Here is a 6,804-nt window from a genome sequence, read left to right on the forward strand (position 1 = left end):
TGAGAAGCTCCTTCCAAAGATATTCACAGAATCTTCCTTCCAAAGAGTGTCAGTGGATACATATAAACCAAGTGCCGTTGAGAATGGACACTTAGTGTTGGACTGGAAGAAGGATGGGGAGAGTGAAGGGCATCCAAGATGTCTGGGGACTCTTTTTCCAGCGAACAATTATGAATGTAATCAATACGGGGAGGTCTTTGGTCAAAGTGCCAACCTTATGACACAGAAGAGTATACATTTGGGAGAGAAGCCTTCTAAATATGATGAATGTTGGAAAACACTTAACCAGTCATTTAATGTTGGTGATCAAAAGAGAATTCATGTGGGAAAAAATCCATACACGTGCAATGAACCTGGGAACATGCTTAGTCAGTCATCAAGACTACATATAAACAAGGCAATCCATATTGGGCAGAAAGGTTACATTTGTAAGGAGTGTGACAATGCCTTCAACGAGCATTCAGCACTAATTCAACATCAGAAAGTGCACACTGCAGAGAACCCTTACAAATGTGTAGAAGGTGGTAAAACCTTTAATTATGGTTCATCAGTAAATGGACAGAGACTAATTCATATTGGAGAGAAACCATACATACATGAACAATGTGGGATGGCCTTTACCCAACACTTTGCTATTACCAAGCATCACCGAATCCACACTGGAGAGAAACCTTACCAATGTCAAGAATGTGGCAAGGCCTTTACCCAATCCTCAGTCCTTACCAAACATCACCGAATCCATACTGGAGAGAAACCTTACCAATGTCAAGAATGTGGCAAGGCCTTTACCCATTCCTCAGATGTAACCAAACATCACCGAATCCATACTGGAGAGAAACCTTACCAATGTAAAGAATGCGGCAAGGCCTTTACACACCTCTCAGGCCTTACCGTCCATCACAGATTCCATACTGGAGAAAAACCATACCAATGTAATGAATGTGGCAAGGCCTTTACCAAGTCCTCGGACCTTACTAACCATCACCGATTCCATACTGGAGAGAAACCTTACCAATGTACAGAATGTGGCAAGGCCTTTACACGCCTCTCAAGCTTTACCAACCATCACCATCTCCATACTGGAGAGAAACCTTACCAATGTAAAGAATGTGACAAGGCCTTTTCTAAGAATTCATACCTTGCTAGACATCACAAAATCCACACTGGAGAGACTCCCTAGCAATGTAAAGAATGTGGCTAGGCCTTTAGCTGTTCCTCATACCTTAGTCAACATAACCAAATGCATACTGAGGAGAAACTTTACCAATGTGAACAATATGGCAAGACCTTTCAGCAGTCCCCATGCCTAAACCTACATTGCAGAATTCAACTAGATTGACACTTTGCAAATGTAAAGAGTATGGCCAGATCGTTAAGTGACTTTACACCTTACCAGCATCACAGAATTCATACTAGATAAAAGTCAGCAATGTATAGAATGACTTAAGGTGTTTATTCACTCTTCAACCTGTACTCATTATCAGAGATTTCATCTTAGAGCAAATCTTTAAAATTTAAGGAACATGAGTAAAGTATTGTGGCCTGCTCACCCTTTATTTCACATTGGAATACTTATACTGGGGAGTAACCACTGAATACTAAACAATGTGACAAGGCTTTTAAGCAATGCTACTACCTGACTCCTGACCAGAGAAGGAATACTGGGGAGGATTTTGCAAATATAAAGAACTTGGGAAGCCTGTTATTCAGACGTGAAGCTTCATTCTGCATCCCAGAATTCATAATGGAGAAAAAGCTTCAAATGTACAGAATGTGGTAAAACCTCTATGACTACTCAACCCTCCTCAGGATCACAGACTTTATACTGAGGAGAAACATCACAAAGGTAAAGAATGTGTGTAGCCTATAGCTGGAACTCACAACTTGCTCCACATGATAGCTCTCTGACAACATAGAAAGTCACATGTAGAGAGATTTGCAGCACTTAGAAGTGGAATTTGATGGTTTAATCAGTATCTGAAAATGCACATAATATTTAACTCCTAAAAACATATAAAGGAGGAAAGGCCTTCATTTTAAATGTACACTTTAGCAAACAGCAGACAGTGTATGAACGAAGGTAGTTTGGAAGGCATAAATATTTAGAACAATATATATATTGACATCAAATATCAATAAATGTCACAGAATTCACCGTGGAATGTAGTATAACACTTTCTATTAAGTCACACATCAAAATGCTGATGTTAAGGAATAATACAAAATTAAACATGATGTATATGCTATTATGCCTCAAAGGAGTAGATGGGTTAGTTTCTGTAATGTTGATATTTTTTGAGAGAGAGAGAGAGAGACATAGAGACAGCAGGATTTGGGAGAGGCAGAGAAGGAGGAAAACAGAATCTGAAACAGGTTCCGGGCTCTGAACTGTCAACATGGAGCCCGATAGGGGGCTTGAACTCACGAGCTGTAAGATCACCACCTGGACCAAAGTTTCATGCTTAACTTAGTGAAACACCCCGGTGCCCCTAAAAGGACCAACTTATGCATAGGTATAATTAATTTCTGTTTCTGTGCTCTTTTTTGTCACATCAACCCTGTCTGATATATGTGACTGGAAAATATTAGTATATTTCTACTCTCAAAATACTTCCAAACTTCATTAATTCTGAATGGCTTTTGAAAATTATGTCCCTGATTATTGATGCAGCAGAGATGCGACATGCCTTTCTTCACTACGTGTGACTCATGCTTATTCTTCATGGAAGATGAAGAGCAATATGGTACACAATGTATAAAGAAAATGTATATGGAGATGTGGTGTTGGTGAAGACATTGATGCAAGTTCTCATGAAAGTGTTGAAAACATCATTCTTTTCCTTGTATTAAGACAAAAACATGGTTGAATATTACAAATAAAATAATTTCCCACTAGTTTTTAAGCCTAAAAGAGGTGGCAGTGTAGTGAAACACTGATGTACTTTCACTACAGCAATAGTTAAAGAATGTCATTCAGTTAATGTGGTTGGAATGACGAAGTCCTCAGAGACTTTAGAAAGAGCATAACTAATTCTCCAAAGATAGCATACAATAATAAATACACATTTTGAGTATTGTCTAAAAACTTATATTTGGACAGAGAAAGATAGAGTGCGAGTGGGGGAGGGGCTGAGAGATATACAGAATCCGAATCAGGTGCCAGGCTCTGAGCTGTCAGCACAGAGTCCTGTTCGGGTCACACTCAAAACCATGAGACAGTGACCTAAGCTGAGGTCAGATGCATAACTGACTGAGCTATCCAGATGCCACTATAAGTACACATTTTTAATGAATGACCTCAGGCCTGGAAATTGTGGAAGTCTATTCCCACGTTAGTTTATCAACAAATACTTTTTGAAGGCTTGTATTCTATGTTTTGTACAATTGTAATAGAGTGGATTTGAAATGCATACCTTAGTCTGTGTGTGATGTTAATACATTTAATTAATAAAACAATTTTGTGTAATGTGTTAACTTGCATGTGTGCAGAGTAAACTTTATCCCTACACCAATGTTAACCTATCCTAAATAAATCTTTTCGGGAGGGGTGGAAAGTATGAAAATGTGAAGACCTCTTTCCAGTGTAGGATGGGAACCCTACGTGACTCCCTTTTGGAACTTCAAAGTCACAGGCAACTGTTGGTTACATCTTCTGAGGAAATAAATGTCAGAGGGATAAGGAACTGGCCAATGTGGCGGGTTTCTGAGGATTAGCAAAGTGCCATTACATCTTCATGATTTAACTGAATTCCCGTGTGTTACGGAGGACCAGATGCTGTGAGATGACACGCATTCCTGTGATGCCCAGGCCTTCCGCAGTGTCAGTGATGGAGGAGGACATATTGGAAGATGTAATCATTGTGGGCATAGCTTTCATATGTCACATTTTATGGTAGATATTGGAGATGATGCTCTAAGGGACTAGGTATAGGGGAATAGGTTCAGAGGCAGGGACCCAATGAGATTGATTAGAAAGCTGTATTATTTGAGTTATTTTCATTCTCTGAATGAGGGGCTATAGACAATCTACAAAGCCACATAGTCAGCAGGGAGTTTTTAAGGGGGCGTCAAAGAACTACTGAGCCTTGACCTGCAGGAGAATAGTGGTAAAGTGTTGAAACATACTTGATATGATCTGAAGACTTGCTGGCATCAGAAAAGCACTTTTCTACCACTGGTCAAGCTTGATCTCCTAGGAACTTTGTGCTATTTGTTTCCCCAGCATTGGTGGTCTGTGGAAATCTCAAAGAAGCTAGAATTAGTCAAGCCATAAGCTAGAGACCATCGATCAGTGCATTAGAGGTATGTGCCCATGAGAGTATTTGGAACAGTTATGGTCTGAGAAAGTCCGTATTTGGAAAGTGACACACGTACGGCATTCAGGCAGTGTTTATGGGGCTTTTACTCTGCACACACGCAGCTTTTACTCACATGGTGCCACGCTGGGTACCTCAGGAACGTGCATGTGAGTTAACCTCATAGTTTAGGACTTGAAAATAGGTGTCCCATATTCCCCCCTGAATATGGATGATGTGCACTGCCTCTCTGTTTCTTTTTCTTCCATAATATTAATGCATAAAGGAGGAGCTAAATATGGTTTGGAAGAATATACAAGAGCATGAACTGGTACCTCAGAGGAAATTCTCATTGACTAAGATGCAAATTGGAGTGCAAAAACCAGGAGAAATTCAAATTTAATAGTATATGAATGGACACTCCACAAGCACAGGACAGCTGCAAAGGGAAAGTAAGGTGTATATGTGTTTGAAGAGGAGAGAACGAGGAGGAGAAGGACATGGAGGAGAAGAAAGAAGGAAGGAATAAGGAGGAGTAAAGAATCAGAAGTCTGGGGCCTCCAAGGGAAAAAATATAATTCACAAGGAGGTGAAAAGTAAAAATTTGATAAGCAAATATTTCTGCACCACTCTAAAACAGGAGGACATGGAAAACTTTGTTCACATGGTCCTTACTGGATTGCCTATGTTGACCATATCTAGGATTATATCATAATTTAGTCAGGTATGGTGACTGCTCTCATCCTGGGGCAGCTTTTCTATATATGTTATTTTTTATACAGGGAGGTGAAAAGTAAACATTTTTTTCTGAATCTGCTTAATGTTGATTGCTTATTAACTCTAAATAATCTTTCTGCCATGGGGTCCACCGTAGAAGAGCTTGAGTGGTGCTCCTACAAACTGGAGGTGATTGGGTTGAATTAAATAAGAATCACACAGAAAAGTAACTACTGTATGAAATCACTTGGCATGTAAAGTAAGCCAAAGTCAGGGTCCATGGGAATTTTATTCCGCTGCGTGCCAATTTTGCTTCAGGTCATGACCTTGTGATTCATGAATGTGAGCCCTGTATTGGGCTCCCACACTTACATTGCATAGCCTGCTTGGGATTCTTGCCATTTCCTCTCCTTGCTCCTGTCTCACTCATGCTTTCTCTATTTTGCAAAATAAATGTTTTGGTTGGTGGTGTCTTTTGGATTATCACTCACCAAGAGTGAAATCAGTTGTGGGTTATAATTTCACAATGTGTATGGATATTTACTGATTAATCCTTCAGCAACAATTGGATGTTTTCAAGTGGAAAACAAGGTGCTGAATGAGTCTCCACAAGAAGCACTGACGTTAATGAGAAAGACTGAAATGTAGGCCCCAAAACACCCAGTTCCCTGCTCCCATGTATCTGCTTAAGGGTTTCAGTCAAAACCTAGTGCTTTTTGAGACTGGAAATTAACAGCCAAACCAAATGTTCAGCTCCTTCAATCTGTTCACTGAGGGGGAGTACAGCGTGGGGCCAGGCCTGGAACGTCTTTAGAAGAAGGTGCATATGAGTGGTGCTGTGCAGGGTGAGGGTTCTAGGCTTCTGACTTCTCTCCCCGATGGTGTTTTGCCAGGTCGCTTCCTGACTTTGTGCAGGGGACAGTGGCAGGCTGTCCCAAAATGTGCCCTTTTACCATATTGATTATTTGGAAAGAAAAGCTACTTAAGAAACAGCCAATGGAGTAGGAACACTGCCCCTGAGCTGTCCCTGGAATGCAGGCAATCAATCTTCCACGTAATAGACCTCTGTGCTGCACAGAGAGGGAAAGAGATATTCTTACCACCACAGATAGGGAATTTAGAGCTGAGCCGACTCAAGAACAATCGTTGGTACTGTTCACTAGTTTGCTACCACGACCCAAATTCCACTTAGAATTCCGTACTAACGAAGGCCAAACAGACGTTCCCTTTCTGCTGTGAAATCCTCACAGATGGATTGGCTCTTTTTTGCAAAGCCAAAAACCTATCTGTATTGGTCCATTCTCCAGGTTTCAATTTCATAATTTGGTTTTTGGTATATGTATTTTGGTATATGTATTTTGGGAGATTTTTGATAACTGATTCAATTTCTTCACTGGTTATGGAATAGAAATCGAAGGAAGACTACCGGACTCATTTTACGAAGCACATATCACTCTGATTCCTAAGCCAGGCAAAGACCCAACGGAAAAAGAGAACTACAGGCCAATATCCTTAATGAATACAGATGCAAAAGTACTCAACAAGATACTAGCAAATCGAATTCAACAGCATATAAAAAGTATAATCCATTATGATCAAGTGGGATTTATTCCTGGGTTACCAGCCTGGTTCAATATTCGCAAATCCATTAGTGTGATACACCACATCAACAAAACAAAAGAAAAAAATCATATGATCCTGTCAATGGATGCTGAAAAAGCATTTGACAAAATACAACATCTCTTCTTAATAAAAACCCTCGAGAAAGTTGGGATAGAAGGAACTTACTTAA

The 6,804-nt window shown here is 40.1% G+C and overlaps 1 pseudogene; it reads left to right on the forward strand.

The window, feature by feature from the left end:
* The first annotated feature begins 361 nt into the window (after positions 1-361).
* On the forward strand, positions 362-1,339 carry LOC115294078 (annotated as a pseudogene).
* The last annotated feature ends 5,465 nt before the right edge of the window (positions 1,340-6,804 follow it).

This window comes from Suricata suricatta, chromosome 6, assembly GCF_006229205.1.
Source record: "Suricata suricatta isolate VVHF042 chromosome 6, meerkat_22Aug2017_6uvM2_HiC, whole genome shotgun sequence".
In the NCBI taxonomy this organism is placed as follows: domain Eukaryota; kingdom Metazoa; phylum Chordata; class Mammalia; order Carnivora; family Herpestidae; genus Suricata; species Suricata suricatta.